We start from the raw sequence: 16334 nt of genomic DNA, 5'->3' as shown, positions 1-16334 counted from the left end.
AAACTGTATTCTCTGTCAATAAGCACTTAATTTTTTTCTTCCGGAATGTTGGATGCTTCTATATGTAATTCATCCACTAGATGTCACTACCTCTGGAGTTTAGAATCAATCTAGTGAAGAATGGAGTTTTCTTATCAAGTTGTGGTACTGAGTTTAGAATCCTGATTTGCCGAAAATCTCTGTACTCTAAAAGAGACATTGATTTCGATTGATTACACTACAGAGGAATTTGGTAAACCAACCGTGAGAGTGAGAAACCTATAATTAGGTGGAATAAATCTCAGCTGGAAAAATGAGATTGCTTAATTTGGAAAGATATAAAAAAAGATAATGGATGGAAGGAATATAGTGCATGTGAAACAGTCTATGCTTTTACTAACATTGATTAAACAATTTGTTTTCTTCTTAATTTTTTAAAAAATGGCTTGAATAAGAATGTGGAATGGGTGGAATTGGTTTGGATGCTCCAAGGATTGACAATATGACTAAAGTGATTTATCAGTTTTCATCTGAAACCAGATGACATCAGAATAATAATGAGTTTTATGAAGGAATTCTCAGAAGATGTTTCATTTGAAATATAGAAATGATGTAAAATGCAGGACAAGTAAAATGGAGGAATAGCATGGATCCAAACTGGAGCATGTCCAAAGGAGAGCGACCAAAATGGTGAAGGGTCTGGAAGCCATGCCCTATGAGGAACGACTAAGGGAGCTGGGGGTGTTCAGCCTGGAGAAGAGAAAGTTAAGAGGTGATATGATAGCACTGTTTAAATATTTGAAGGGATGTCATATTGAGGAGGGAGCAAGCTTGTTTTCTGCTGCTCCAGAACTAGGACCTGGAACAATGGATGCAAGCTACAGCAAAAGAGATTCCATCTCAACATTAGGAAGAACTTCCTGACAGTAAGGGCTGTCCGACAGTGGAACACACTCTCTCGGAGTGTAGTGGAGTCTCCTTCTTTGGAGGTCTTTAAGCAGAGGCTGGATGGCCATCTATCAGGGATGCTTTGATCTGGATTTCTTGCATGGCAGGGGGTTGTACTGGATGGCCCTTGTGGCCTCTTCCAACTCTATGATTCTATGATTCAGTTCAGTGCAGGAGGTATTTTCTGGATGTTTTAAAGCCACCTTAAAGTCTCTTACTCTTCTAAAGGATTCTGCACCTCATAATTAGAACTCCCTCCCAAAAGCTGCCTTCTCCTCTCTCTTCATTTCTACCACTTACGTGCTTAATCCCATAACACTTGTCCCCAACCAAAACAAAGCTGAAGGATGTATAATGTTCATTTGCTTGCATTCATCTCTCATTACCCTTGACTCCCTTCGCTTTCTTTTGTTGTCTTCCCCAATGTTAAAATTTCATTGTAAGCATCTCAAGATAGAGGGCCAGCCCAAGACATTTTGTTGCCTAAAGTGATGGACAAGATCATTTTCCACCACAAGCAGAAAAATGGGAACCAATTTAGCTTCTCTCTTGCTCTCTGTCACTCTCATAGATCATGTATATAATCATACATCAGTGCTGGTAGTGGGAGAACCCTTCACCGTATGTGATGGCAGTAAGTTAACTAAAGTAGTTCTTACCTTTGCCCTTCAACATCTTATGATTGGAAGAAAAGCAGAAATTAACCAACCAACCAACCAACCAACCAACCAACCAACCAACCAACCAACCAACCAACCGACCAACCAAATAAATGTATAAACATCTTACGTCATCCCTAGCTCTCAGGCTTTAGTGCTGAATTCTTAGGGCCTGGGATACTCTTACCTGACAACCCCAATTTATCCATGACTATCATGTTTATAGTGGTGATGGCTTCCCATCTTCAGCCCATCCAGGAGGTTTCTGGTTAGAGAGAGCTCTAGGGAAAAAAAATTAGTTGGCTCTGAAGAACTGCACAGAGCAGCAAAGGAAGTCCTGAATGTTAGGATCCCTTGGGGAAAATGCAAAAATAATAAATTTACTTTTAACCATGCTCTGACACCTACATGATGACTTAATTCTGCTTAATGATATAGCTGGCTCTGAAATAGTTAGCTGTCATTATTTGTTTGTACTTCTTTGGAAGATATTGTTAGGGGGACAATGAAATGCAAAGACCAAAATGAATGTGACTCCACACAGGTTTATGTCATATAAAATGTGTTAATCTTTAAGGTGCCACAAGATTCACCAATATTGATTTTACGACAACAGATTAAAACAGCAACCCGCTGGACACTGAGACCTAGGAGACTGAGATAGAATAAAGGAATGTCCAAGTTACAATCCTAGGAAGATGCAAAATTAAATTGTTATGTGATATTTGTCTTGAAGATTAAAAAATTGGCATGCATACTCAGTACATAATTTTAAATTTCAAGTTAAAATATGAAATTGATCTCCACACTTGTTTCTCTCTCTCTAAAAGTTAGGAAAAATATAAAACCTATTGCAATTAAATACCTCACTTGAACAGAAGGCTGCCACAATGAATTTTTTTTATTTATATGCATGATGTTCAGAAACACCCTCAACTGTTTTAAAGGGAGAGAAGGAAAGGTGCAAAATGCATAGGAAGGTGCTATCAGAAATGTGAGTTTGAATTGTTGCATCAGATGTAGATTCCTGAGATGTTAATTCCTGTTCTAAGAAGATTCAATTAAGACTGAGCCTTGTTTATCAGTGTTCACAAGTAGAAGCGCTGAATCTCTCAGGTCTCTCAGAAACTGGTTTTAGCAAAGATAGGCGCAGTACAGACTGCCCCAAAGGGGGCAGCCTGCCGGCAGCCTAATTCCCTCCGGAGGGAAGCTGCAACTGCCAAACCACACGGCTTCCCTCCAGAGTAAAAAGAACGCGGAAAAACTGGGTTCTTTTTGTGCTGCAGGACAGACGTCAGAAGTAAGCGATGTAAGCAATGTGCGGATGCCGCACAGCACTTATGTTACAATGGTGGCACCCATGTACACGGGATGCTGCCATTGTTACACCACCACTCTATACTAGGGTTAGGGACTGTGCAGTTGTCGTGCAGTCCCTAACCCTAGTATCGCTGCTGCCACGTCACAAAGGGCCCATCTGTATTAGGCCTAAGACAAACAAGCAGTATGCAACTTTCATAGCTAAAAAACCCTTTACTAATTACATTTAAAGATACATTCAAACATATATACATGCAGCACCAAGGCTTTGGCTAAATACAGGCAGGTTTCAAGAAGAACACCTCAGCCGAGCCTGCACTGACCATCCTGAGAGAGGAGGAAGAGAGGGAGGTGTCTTTTATATGCTTGCAAGCACACCTGGGAGCTCCTCTGGTAACATGGTGTGTTTGTGCAGCTACATCTCCACAATGGGTGACTGAGATAAGGGGAAAGGTTTTAGAGACAGCATGTATAGAGTAGAGGCATGCAGAAAACCCTTACTGTCTAAAGCCCCATTGCTCTAATTGGCAATGGGTGAAGGGGGTTAAAGCAAATGCTTGGTTGGGAAGCATTTTGCAACATGAGTATTGTGGCATCATAACAAATGAGAAGAAAGCAAAGAAACAAAGACTGGTAGGACCCCCACACATACACACAAAAGGAAAAAGGTATTTAGAAAATACCCCAGGGAGAGAAATCATCTTGTATCAGCGATGAAGGAGATTTTCATTTCCTTAATAAAGTAGACAGAAATCTAGGAGAACCAGAATGTTTCAATGTGTCACTACTAGTGTATGACCAAGGACCTTTGAATGGTGAGGCATTCATGTGTGAAGAGGGAAAAGCAATTAACGGCCAGACAGGACATTAGGTGTAGCTTATTCGGTGGAAAAAGAAGCAGGTCTTCATCGTAAACCGCAGCACAGAACAAAGATGGCTGTAATACTTCAAGGACAATCCTAATTGCTCTTTAATTTCTTTACACATTATCTCCATTGACATATTTCTTCCTCTCAGTATCTGCCCATTTAATTTAATCTTTACTAATGTTGCTGTTTTCTGTCTCATCGTGTCATTGTTCTCTTTCCTTTCCAATCCATTTTTTTGTTCTAATTATAATTGATAAGTCAAGTTCATCGGTAACATAAAGGCACTTTGAAATAAAGAACTCCATTTGGAATTCACTTAACGTTGTAGAGGTGGCAGTGGTGATGGCAGCAAGCCTTAAGATCCTTGCTGTTTCAAAGAGAGGGGAAGCAGTGGCATTTTCCGACATCTTGCAAATGAATGGCAAAGTGGTGTCTGGGGGAACTGGGGCTTGGTCCAGACACAATAGAAGTAGTTTAATAAAAAGTGTCTTCGAAAAGTATTGTGAAGCAGACCTGGTTTGCCTGTCCATAAAGGATTTAGTCTAGGGGAATTCAAGAGGAGTGCTGGGGAGTAAATGGTTGAAGGAGTTCACTGTCTTGGATTCCTGCACGCCCCTTGCCTTTTGTTTTACTGCCTGTCCAGACATCAAACTTGGAAGCATTTCCTCCAATTCTGAAGGGACGTCCCCTCCCTTCCTGAACTCAAGTGCCTCATTAGGCAAAAGTTTCCCTGCCTTTCACCCCTCGGCTCAAGTGGCGGGTGCTCTCCAGAGCACCATCTACAATGCAAGCATTTATAACCTTAAGAGTGGAGCAGCAGGAAGCTGGATTCCGTTATTGTGTGCTAAATGAAAACAAGAGACAGAAAATAGCCTCATTCAAGTAGTACACCTGCTTCGTGCCTCTTCTGATCATAGCTGAATTTTACAGCTTCCTTTTGGGTGTGTTTTTTTTAAAGCATAAGCTGGAGAGGGAATTGGGGACGTTGTCGTTACTGAAGTCTCCAAACTGGCCACTTCAGGGTGGTTGCATAGCGTTTTTTTTAGGTTATCCTTTCCCAAGGGCCATAGGCTTAACTTCTCATTGTTTCTTTTTTAAAGAGAAACTGTCTTTGCTTCAAAGAGTTTTCCACAGCTCTTACCACAAAGTATTTCTTCTGGTGTTCAAAACAGGCCTGTTGTGTTCTTACTGATTTGATGGAAAGGAAGATAGCTTCCTGCTGCCCCGGCTACCTTGCTCTATGCATTCAATAGTTACGTAGAGGTGGGAATTTCTTGGGACAAGTTAATTTCTCCCCTTTTCTATTCATTTCCTGTCTTATGGCTTCACTCTTCCCTACATTCTACTCCTCCTGAATGGAAGCTTCAATAGTAGAATTTCTCAAATTAAGTCCATTCACTGCTTCTGTTTGTCTTCCAGTTTCCCCTGTTTCTTCTGCATCTTCCATCCCTGACAGCTGCAACATGGTTATCATAGAACTGGCCTATTGTTTGTCACATGAGGCAAATGGCAAAATGTATCCCTTTTTGCATGCCAAAGTACCAATTGTAACCAAAGTAGTTGGCCACCTGAAGCAGAAAATCTTACGAGATGTTCCCTGTCTGTATCTGTGTCTATGTGTGCATATAAAATAAGAAACAACCAACAATTTGAGACGCTTTCATGACACCCTGTGGGAAGAAAATATACCAACATTTCCCTTAAACAAGACATGCCCAGAAACACATCTCCTTTGTTAAATGAGATGTCTGTACCTTCATGTCATCTGTTAACTTACAACGGCCTCAAGAATTTTCTAGAGTTTTTTAAGACAAGGAAGTGGTTTTGCCAATTCTTTCCTCTGAAATATAGCCCACAGAACCTGATATTTGTTGGTGGTCACCTATCCAACTATTAACCAGGATTGACCCTGGTATACTTGTAAAACGATACTACATGAGTACCATTTGTTTTCAATACATGACATTCAAACTCTACTATTTGAGACAATGGCCACAACTTATACCTAAATGCAGAGCCCATACTTACATTTACTTTTAAGCACGTACATGAGTTTAACTCATGTTAAGCTTGTTAAACCCTTTTCAACCTGTTTGTTATATTTTAGCATGCCTTTATCTTGTTTAAATTTATTGATTTAATATTGGAATTGTTTTAATTCTTTGCATTGTTTCATCTGTTTGCCATCCTGAAAGCTCATGAGATATTTAAATAAATAAATAACAAAGAAATTAGAACAGCAAAATAAATTCTGATGATATCATATCCCATTTTGAGTAACAAAAAAGGAGAATGAACGTACATATATGCACACACACACACACACACACACACACAGACACCAAACCTCAAAGGTTTTGTTTCTTCAGAAACAAAAGGGAAAATTGTTGCATGGTGGTGCACAGCATGAGTTAAAAATATTGAATAGCTGTCCAATTTTTAATCCTCTTTGGGACAAATATGGCCTGCAAACACTGGAGGGTTAAACTGTGGCCTGTTTCTTTGATCATTTCTTTTGATCATAGCGGAATCATTTTTATGATTCCTTGCCGCTCCAGTCCTTGTGGCAGCTGATGTCTAAGCAGATTTTAAATACATGCATTTTATCCTCATTTTAATGGTTGCTAGGATGGGCTAATAGTAAGATTCTCTTTTTGACATTCTGATCTAGTCACGTAAGGAGTGGGTGCATGTTTGTGGGTTATATTCAACTTATTGGCCTTAATATGAATATAGTAATCAACTATTTTGTTGCAATGTCTAAGTTATCAACATCTCTTTACAGTTGTAGTAAGTTTGATGGACATTAGGCTGGTTCACTGTCCACTTCTGATGACAGTTTTGGCATGACTGGATCCAATGTGGAGGCAAATGGGGATTCTATGCCTATGAGTGTTTCCCATTTTGGAGATTCCGTTAAGGCAGAAGTGAGCAACATTTGGCCTATGGGCCACATGAGAAATATCTAGTGCAATCTATGGGACACCCCCGAAGCCCATCAAAGTTCCCAGATTCACCCATTTAAATAATAAAATAAATTCAGGCTTATTTTAGGGCAACGTTTGCCTCCCCAACTCAAGTCTCCCAAAACCACTTTTAAAAAAGGCAAGTTTGTTCCCCTGATCCCTTGCCACACCAAATCTTCCCAAAACAGACCAAAAAAGAAGGGGAAAAAATCAGCTGAAAATCAGCCAAAATGATAACTAGAAGTGACAAAATGGCACCCAGAAATCAGCATGGGCACACTGAAACATATTCTTGTGGCTCACCAGCCAGGTACAGGAATGAAAAATGGCCCCTGTCTTGTTTGTAGTTGTCCACATCTTCCTTAATGGGTTTTACCTCAGAAGTATCACATTCATCTTGGAAGCAACTAATACAGTAGTGGCTTTTGCCATGGTGTATTCCCATTTTATCTCATTCCATGTATGTTGTTGTTTGCCCAACATCTCGATCCATCACCCAAAGCTACAAAGCCATAACCTATAATAATTTGTGGTCATTTGTTCTCCAGCAATGTGGTTTTGTGTGTGTCTTTTTCCTGTGGTAGGTGGTACTCTCTACTGGAGCTAGATTATCAATGGTTTAGTTGGAGTAATCACTCCATTTTTTTCACAGGCAAGGAGAAAAGGAAAAAGTGTAGTTCATATACTCTTCTTCTGCAGTCGCTTCTTGCCTGTCCCAATGTTTTCGATATCATCAATATTTTTAGTGTTATTTAAGTAAAACTGCAGGGGGATCAGGTTGCAAATCTCACTGAAGCTCCAGGGCTGAGAATAGATTCACACATGAAGACTTTGCTGCTGCTGTCTATTGCACACTGTTTTTCATTTCATTTCATTTCACTATTCCCAGAATAGGTTACGTGTGCAGAAAAAAGGTCCTAGTTATGGGATGTTCCAGAACTCCAGTTCAGCATTGCTATCCACCTTTCCATTCATCATTCAGGATGCAAAACTGAAACATATGTTATCAACATGTAGTTCAAATTTCCCGGATTGTGACACTTTTGGCTACAGAGGATGGTTACATGTTTCAGTAATTCTTCATGAAGTGTACCTCCTACCTTCCAACATTTCCCTGATGAAAACCAGGACACATGTGTGGCCACATCAGAGTGTTATAACAGTTTTTCTAGCTGAAGTGACGTGGTCCAAGAGAACCTTTATGACTTGATTCTTGTGCTCATATAAATTTGCCAAAAGGGTGCAAAGACAACTGGACAACATAATGTTTGCTAGTAGGCCCTTGGAAAGAAGTAATACTGAGAGTATAACTTCTGATTAGCTTAGAATAAACTATCTGAAGTCTGAGTTCCTCAGAAGTTGGGGCTCAACCTTTGAATGTTCACCCTTCACTAATTTAAACAGGTCTGCAGTTGTATTAGCCACATACCCTTCCTCTCTGTCCAGTCAGACAACATCACAGAGCATTTGTGCCTGTTGGATGGAATTGCTTATGGCATATCATAACATGATATAAACTGACATGTTGTGTTAAAATGTTGGTCAAAAACTCAGTATGGTAAAATGTTCATGACACATGAAGATGTCTGGAAGCAAATAATTCATTCACTGCATGCATTATCCTTGGCCTATGTATCATATAAACATAGCCTCATTTTTCCAGAGTTTTTGGGGCATATAATATTTTCTTTTCCCTAGAACAATAAATAGATTTTATCTGATTGTAGGTGTCAACAGAACGGGTCAGTGGGCAGATGATGTTTGAAGCTCCCTGGTGGGAGAGCTAAAATTGCTGCTGCAGCAAAATCATTTCATAGGAGCAGGAAATTAACTTGAGTCTCCCTACATTTTGCATCTTTGGCACAATTTTTCCAGCACTGGGTTTCAGTAGAAGCCATTTTCTGTAGGAGTTGTTACTCATTTAAATATATTGTGAGAACTGTTGTTAGCTAGTCTGTTGAATGTACATCAGAGTAGAGCTGAACTGAAACTTGGTTGTTAGCTGCCATCAAGTCAGTTTTGACTTATGGTGACCCTATGAATGAGAGACCTCCAAGTCACCCTATCAACAGCCCTGTTCAGGACTTGCATGCTCAAACCAAAGCTTCCTTGATGGAGTCTATCCATAAGCAATGCCATTTTCCTCTTCTCCTACTACCTTCTACATTACCAAGCATTATTGTCTTTTAAAGCAAGTTTTTAGGGTTTCTGTTTCTCATAGAAAACCAGGAAAATCTTAGGTTGGTAAAAATATCCCAGTTGGCTGGGCCAGTTGAAGTAGCAGATCCAAGTTTCCTCTTTGTCGCAGGTTGCAGGGATGGGTAAAAGGCAGCAGTGAACATGGCAGTGGCAGTGATGCAGGAAGCCATGGCAGACCACTGCCGCTGGTGAGAGTCTCATCCCATGCTGGAGGCTCTCTCTGGGTGCTATTGTGCAAACATGCCAGAGTTAGAGCCTATAGAAAAGGAATGTCAAGTGCATGAGTCCAGAAGGTGGGAAAGCAAAGGCGGCAAGTGGAGACAATAAGCCCAGGAGGTCTTGTGTTGTGTGGATGTATGTGTTGTCTGCTTGAGCTTAGAGATAGACAGCATGGTGGAACTTAGCTTCCAAGCTACACCCAAATGGAAGGGAACCCCTTACTCTTGGGGCTGCTTGGAAGTAAAGAGCTTCCCCCTCCTTCTCTTCTCTTTTCTTTTCTTAATCCTAGCTGGTGTGGGAGTGGGAGGAAGGCTGGTTGCAAGAAGAGACAGCAGAAGGCAGGCTGCAGGCTGAATTTTTTTTTAAATGATCCCAAAATTGGGGGGGGGGGGGCAAAAAGTGAATAGAAGTCTATTTCTGGATTTGAAAAAAATGGTGTGTTTTAAAAAATGATAGTCAGTTTGAGTGTGTATCCTGCACCCTCCTGAAAAAGACTTAGGATTCAAAAGTAAACATGTGAACAGGAGCCAGTAAAATGTTACTGCTTTTCATAAAATACTTGGGGTCCTTTCTCACTACATGACTATAGTTCTGTGCTTCCATTTTAATTGTTTAGCAACATCCCACGGAATCCTGGAATTTGCAGTTTAGGGATGGTTATCTAGCTCCATGAGAGCCAGTATGAAGTAGGAGTTTGAGCACTGGACTCTGGAGACCAGGGTTTGAATTCCTGCTTGAGCATGGAAACTTACTGGGTGACCTTGGCCAAGTCATACTCTCTTATCCTCAGAGGAAGGCAAAGGCAAAACACCTCTGAACAAATCTTGCCAAGAAAATCCTGGGAAAGATTCACCTTGGGATTGTCGTAAGCAGAAAACAACTTAACAGCACACAACAACAACTCTAGTTCTGTGCAGGAACTAGATAAGACCTTCATGTACAAAGGTATCTCATTAAGTATCAAAGGCAAAATCATCCAGGCAATAGTATTTTCAGTTTCTATGTATGGATGTGAAGATTGGACAGTGAAGAAAGCTGATAAGAAGGGAATCAAACACATTTGAAATGTGGTCCTTGAAGAGAATTCTACAGATAGCCAAAAAGATGGCTGTGGATGGCCAAAAAAGATACATAGAATCTTAGAGCTGGAAGGGACTGCAAGAGCCATCTAGATCAACTCGCTTCCATGCAGGAATACATAAATAAAGCACTCCCCAAAAATGGTTGCATAGCTTCTGTTTAAAACCTCTAGAGATGGAGAGGCCACCACCCTCAAAATGTTCTTGCTAATGCTTGGTGGAATCTCTTTTCTTGTAATTTGAAGCCTTTTAAAAATAAATGGCTTCAAAAGCAAATCAAGCCTGAACTCTCACTTGAAACCAAGATGACTCAGTGGAGGCTGTCATACTTTGGAAATATCATGAGGTGGCATGACTCATTGGAAAATGTGATAATGCTTCGTAAAGTAGAAGGCAATAGGAAAAGTGGAAGCCTGCATTACTGACAGATAAATTCAATCAAGGAAGCCACAGTTGCCCTGAATTTACAAGATCTGAGCGGGGCAGCTGAGGACTCTTAGGCATCTATCATTCATAGGTCAATGATGAGTTGACAGCAAATAATAACAACAATTTAGAATTCTGAGCCAGAGTGCTCCTCTATTACCTCCCAGTCAACAAACTGTAGGATCACTGGCCATGGCAGTTAAAGGAGGATCAATGGTGTTATTAACAGTGTAGCTTGAAAAGGCCCCTAGTGTTTTTACTTTGGAAGAGGATAATCTTCATTTGTGCGTGTGTGCACACATACACACATACGTGCACACTCAGAAGGAGTTTTCCGTTCCAGCTTGTTTATCATCCGAGCCAAAATGACCCAGAAAAGCATGTGATGGGACCCGCAAGTTAGATAGGAGTCTTGTCTCAGACCATGGTGTGTGTGTGTGTGTGTGTGTGAGAGAGAGAGAGAGAGAGAGAACGCACTGCTAAAACTTTACATATTCTTTTTGTAGTTATTGCATCATTATTTTGCTTTACAAAACTGTATTTCTGCTTTGGAAGCTAAGAATAATACTCAGTGCATTTGCTTATTGTGTTTGTATGAGTTATGGGTCAGGGTTACTGTCAACATCAGACAATCCCTCATCCCCTCCCTTGCCTAATATTTAGACAAGACCTAAATGTTACAGCCAACATGTGGCTGCCACTGAAAATCGGATATGTCACCACCATCTTTTCTATGTAATATGGAATTATGCAAATGAACTCCACTCCTCTTCATCAGCTGCTTGAGGGATATGAAAGGAACATGGCCTTGCTCTTTTAACATTTGGGCTGGATGTCTCCACTCCTTCTCTTCCTTGACATACTAGGCCATTTATGTAATCCTCTCCTTCTCCTTTGTGCTTGTGTTGGAACTTTATAGGAGGGACTCTACTTCATTCTACAGGATACTGAACCAAGTAGAGGAGATGGAAATATGTGTCTAAATACGAACTACATAAATTCAACCTAGGCAACAGGAAATCAAATTAGTTCAAAATTTCCAGTACCTTGGATCAAACATTGATCAGAAAGGAGAGTGCAGTCAAGAAATAAGAAAAAGACTAGAAATGCGAAGAGCAGTGATGAAAGTACTAGACAAGATCCTAAAGTGTAAAGATATACAACTGAGCACTAAAGTTAGAATCATCCAATCCGTTGTATTCCTCATCACCATGTATGGATTTGAGAGCTGGACAGCAAAGATAGCAGATAAAAAGAAAACCAACTCATTTGAGATGTTGTACTAGAAAAGAGTGGTGAGCCAGCTAAAAAGACAAACAAATGGGTCCTTGAACAGATCAAGCCTGAACTCTCCCTGAGAACCATACTTTCAGGGAGGCTGTCATACTTTGTCCACATCATGAGAAGGTGTGACTCATTAGAAAAGACAATAATGCTGGGAAAGGGAGAAGGCAGCAGAAAGAGAGGAAGACCACACTTCAATGGATAGATTCAATTAGGGAGGCCATGAGCCTGAATCTACAAGATCTAAAAAGAGCAGTGGAGGATAGGTTTTCTTGGAGATGTCTCATCCGCAGGGTCAGCATGAGCCGAGACCAACTCAAGGGCAGCTAACAACAACAACAAATATGAACTGAAAAATTTCCTTTTTGAATTATCTCAGTGACTTGTTGGTTTCACCTTGTCAAATTCCTATAATAAGCACAATTTTAGCAATTATTGCAGTGTACACATATAGAATGAATATACAGTAGCCTCTGGAGGTAGCTGAGAGACATAAATTGAGAAAGGGAAGCAAAAGCCATGCAGCATTATATGCTCTGGTCCTCTCCCAATCAGTGAAATTATATAATGCCAGGCCATTAATCAGAACTGGGAAGTGTACAGGTTCTAATTTAGTACCCTGGAGAGACATCTCCATACATTGCTTACCAAGTGGAAGAGACACAGTTGGTTCTACCTTATTGCCTGCAGTCCATAGGAAAAGCCGTGACCCATTAAACCAGGCTTGAATGTGTTCCGTAACCTTTCAAGCTGTATCACAAAATGTCAAGTTATGTCAACGACTTTATTTAGTCAACCATGATGGGAAATCTCTCCATTTCATATCACCAAGATATTGTTTTATGTCCACTTCCCCCCCCCCCCCCCCGAAGACTCCAAACTTTGTTCTGTTCTCAAGGATCTTGATTTAGCATGGGATGACCAACTCTGGGCAAGCTTATCTAGTCTCTGCCAGCCCCATTAAATTTTAATCAAGGCATAAACTCTAAAAAGGTTGCCCCAGTTTCACTTAAAAGAAAGAAAAAATGTTTCCACATGTTAAGAAACAGACATGCTTCATGTCTTTGTACTGTATTTCTTCTTTGTCTTTCCTGTGTAAATACATATGTAGTGGCTACAGTGTTAGGCAAGATTCAACCCTTTGAAACCAACATACCAAAGTATCAAGTAAAGTACTAGAAAATAATTTTTAAATAAAACTAAATGCTGGGGACTAGTAGTGGACGTTAGCCCAAGGTGGAAACTATGTAGCCATTTTGGGACTGCCCTGGAAAGTACATCACCGGTACTTCTCTGTATCCTTATAGGCTATTGGAGAAGCCACACATATGCTAAAGGACTTGGATTTTAGTTTAAGAGGAAGGAAGAGAGAAGGAATTTACTCACAAGACAGAGGAAGAAAAAGAAGAAGGGAACAGACTGATGTGTTGTGTGTGCTTGTGCGTGTGCACATATGTGTGATCTGCAACATGTAATATGAAACCTCTCATTCTTGTTGCATGGGAAAAGAACATTTGCTTCAAACAAAGAATGGAATACAGTGGTTCTAAGTGTCTCATAGGTAACAAAATGCGCCTAAAATAATTCTCTATAGGTAACAACGTCTGCACCTACACTGCAGAATTAATGCAATTTGACACTGCTTTAACTGACATGGCTCCATGTCATGGAATTTTGGGACTGGTAGTTTTGTGAGATATTTAGCTTTGACTGATGGTGACTGCTTGTGCCACTGCAAACTACAAATCCCAGCATTCCATAGCATTGAGCCATGGCAGTTAAAGCAGTGTCAAACTGCATTAGTTCTGCAGTGTGAGAGCAGCCCACTTTACTTGTAGCCCATTATTTCCAAGCTCAGAAAGCAGCAATAAGATCCCCCCCTGCCCCCCACCCCTCACTCCAAAGCTGAGTGTCCCAAGTTGAACAGTGAACACTGAAAACATTAAGCTCAGCTGGAATCATTTATGAACAATCTGAATTATGATCTGAGCCATATTTGGCTCAGCTAAGTGTTGGGTTACATTGTGCTTGCAGCACGTGTTTCTTTCTCTTCTACACATGCCAAACCTGCTCTTCAAACATGCCACAATTTAGGCTGGCTTGGGTTGAGATGATACCTTATGGGTCTTTCTCTAATAGGTACTTAAAAACACTGTACTTATGGCACAGCACATCTTATTGGGGACTATTAAATTTATTTCCTAAAATTAAGCATGAGAGGCTTGGCATTTATTTTGGTAATGGTGTTTCTAAATGGTGCCAGTATCCCCAGTGGAGTTGTACTAGAAGTGACTAATAACATTAAAGGGAAAAAAAAAGCCAACCCAAACCTATTGGAGCTAATGAGTGTGTAGAATATTTTATTATGGCTGGTGGGAAGTCTGACAAGCGTGAATGATTGACTGACGATCAAAATTATCATCGTTTATAATCATTACAATGTGAAAAAGTAATTATGAATAGGGCATATCTGTTACATTAATTAACTGTAATAGATGCTCATAGCCAGTGAAATGAACAGGAACAATTTAAGGTAATAAGATACAATTAGCATTCTGGACTTTTTCAAATCATCTTCTCATTAGAAAAGCTGTTATAGATACCCCTTATTAAGCCGACTACAAGTATTCCAAGGTTTCATTCACAATTCTAGGTTTGCCTATTGTGCTTTTTTAAACATTTTTTTTGCTGTCATTTGATGAATTGTCAGTTGTTATCAATTTAAATCTGCTGCCAATGATGAATATTTCAGTTCTCTGCCTCTCATTACTAAGGAATTTGGCATGATGTGGTTGTTTTTCTGGCACCACCCCTATGCTGAGGTCAGTTCAGCCCAGGTCTGCACATTTTATGACCAACCAAGTTAAACAGTGTAAGTCAACCCTCAGTATACAATGTTTTATACTATAATATTTTTTCTAAATGCTTTGGACATTGTAAGAATAAGAGAAAGGCTGTTCTGGATTAAAACTAAGGGTGCATATGATCCATACTAGAGTTGACACTAGAGTTAATCCATGTTAAAGGTCAGGACTGAGAACAAGAGGCCACTGTTAGAACAGAATATGGAGAAACAGGATGGTTCCCAATTGGCAATAAGGTCAGGAAAGGCTTCAAATTATCACCCTACTTGTTCAACTTGTATGCAGAAAATATCATACAAAGAGTAGGTTTAGACTCAGATGAAGGAGGAGTAGAGATAGGAGATAGGAGCATCAACAATCTAAGATAAGCAGATAATATCATACTACTAGTGCAAAAGGTCATGGACTTAGAACAATTACCAAGGAAGGTCAAATAAGAAAGTGCAAAGACAGGCTTGTGGTTGAACATAAAGAAAACAAATATAATGACCACAGAGGAACTACATAAATTCAACCTAGACAGTGAGAAAATTGAAATAGTTAAAGAGTTCCCATACCTTGGATCAAACAGTGATCAGAATGGAGACTGCAGTCAAGAAATAAGGAGACTAGGAATGGGAAAGGAGGCTATGAAAGAACTAGACAAGATCCTAAAGAGTAAAGATATCCAACTGAGCACTAAAGTTAGATTTATCCAATCCATTGTATTCCCCATCACCATGTACAGATGCAATAGCTGGACAATGAAGACGATAGATAAAAAGAAAATCAACTCATTTGAGATATGGTGCTGAAGAAGCATGCTGAGGATACCACAGACAGCTAAATACACAAACAAATGCATCATTAAACACATCAAACCTGAACTCTCCCTGGAAGCTAAGATGATTAAATTGAGGCTGTCGTACTTTGGCCACATAATGAGAAGGCATAACTCATCAGAAAAGACAGTAATGATAGGAAAGGTAGAGGAAATAGAAGGACAGGAAGACTGCATGACTGATGATTAGTCTCAATTAGGGAACTCATGGACCCGAATCTACAAGATCTAACAGAACAGTAGAGAATAGGGGGTCTTGGAGATGTCTTATCCACAGAATAAGTGAGGTAGTTATCCAACTAGTGATGTAGTTGCCCAGCCAACACATAATTGGTGGCAAAGGTAGCACAGTGTAAAGCGATTTAAGCGATTTGACAGTGACAAGTTGTCACCCCATCACAGCTCGTGACATCAAAAATCATAGCAAGGGGGATCCCATAGACAAACAGACACAGTCACATAAAGAACCCAAACATAGGGGGGAAATCCTCAGCAAGGGCAGGAGAAGACAGGAGAAGAAGAGTAGTGGGCACTGTTGTGTAGCTTGATTTTGACGAAGAATCTTTCAAAATTCCAGTAATCCAAAGAAACTTTTTTATCCCCTCAGCTCTTTTGATGTCTGCATATTGGTAATTTGTTGGTTTTGACCAGATTGTTCGGGTCGTTGATCATGAGTCCCAGGTCCTTACATGGATTCAAAGT

Source organism: Sceloporus occidentalis, unplaced genomic scaffold (assembly GCF_023333645.1).
Source record: "Sceloporus occidentalis isolate IW3139 unplaced genomic scaffold, rSceOcc1.0.p SCAF_5, whole genome shotgun sequence".
NCBI classification, from domain to species: Eukaryota; Metazoa; Chordata; class Lepidosauria; order Squamata; family Phrynosomatidae; genus Sceloporus; species Sceloporus occidentalis.
This window is presented reverse-complemented; position numbering follows the sequence as displayed.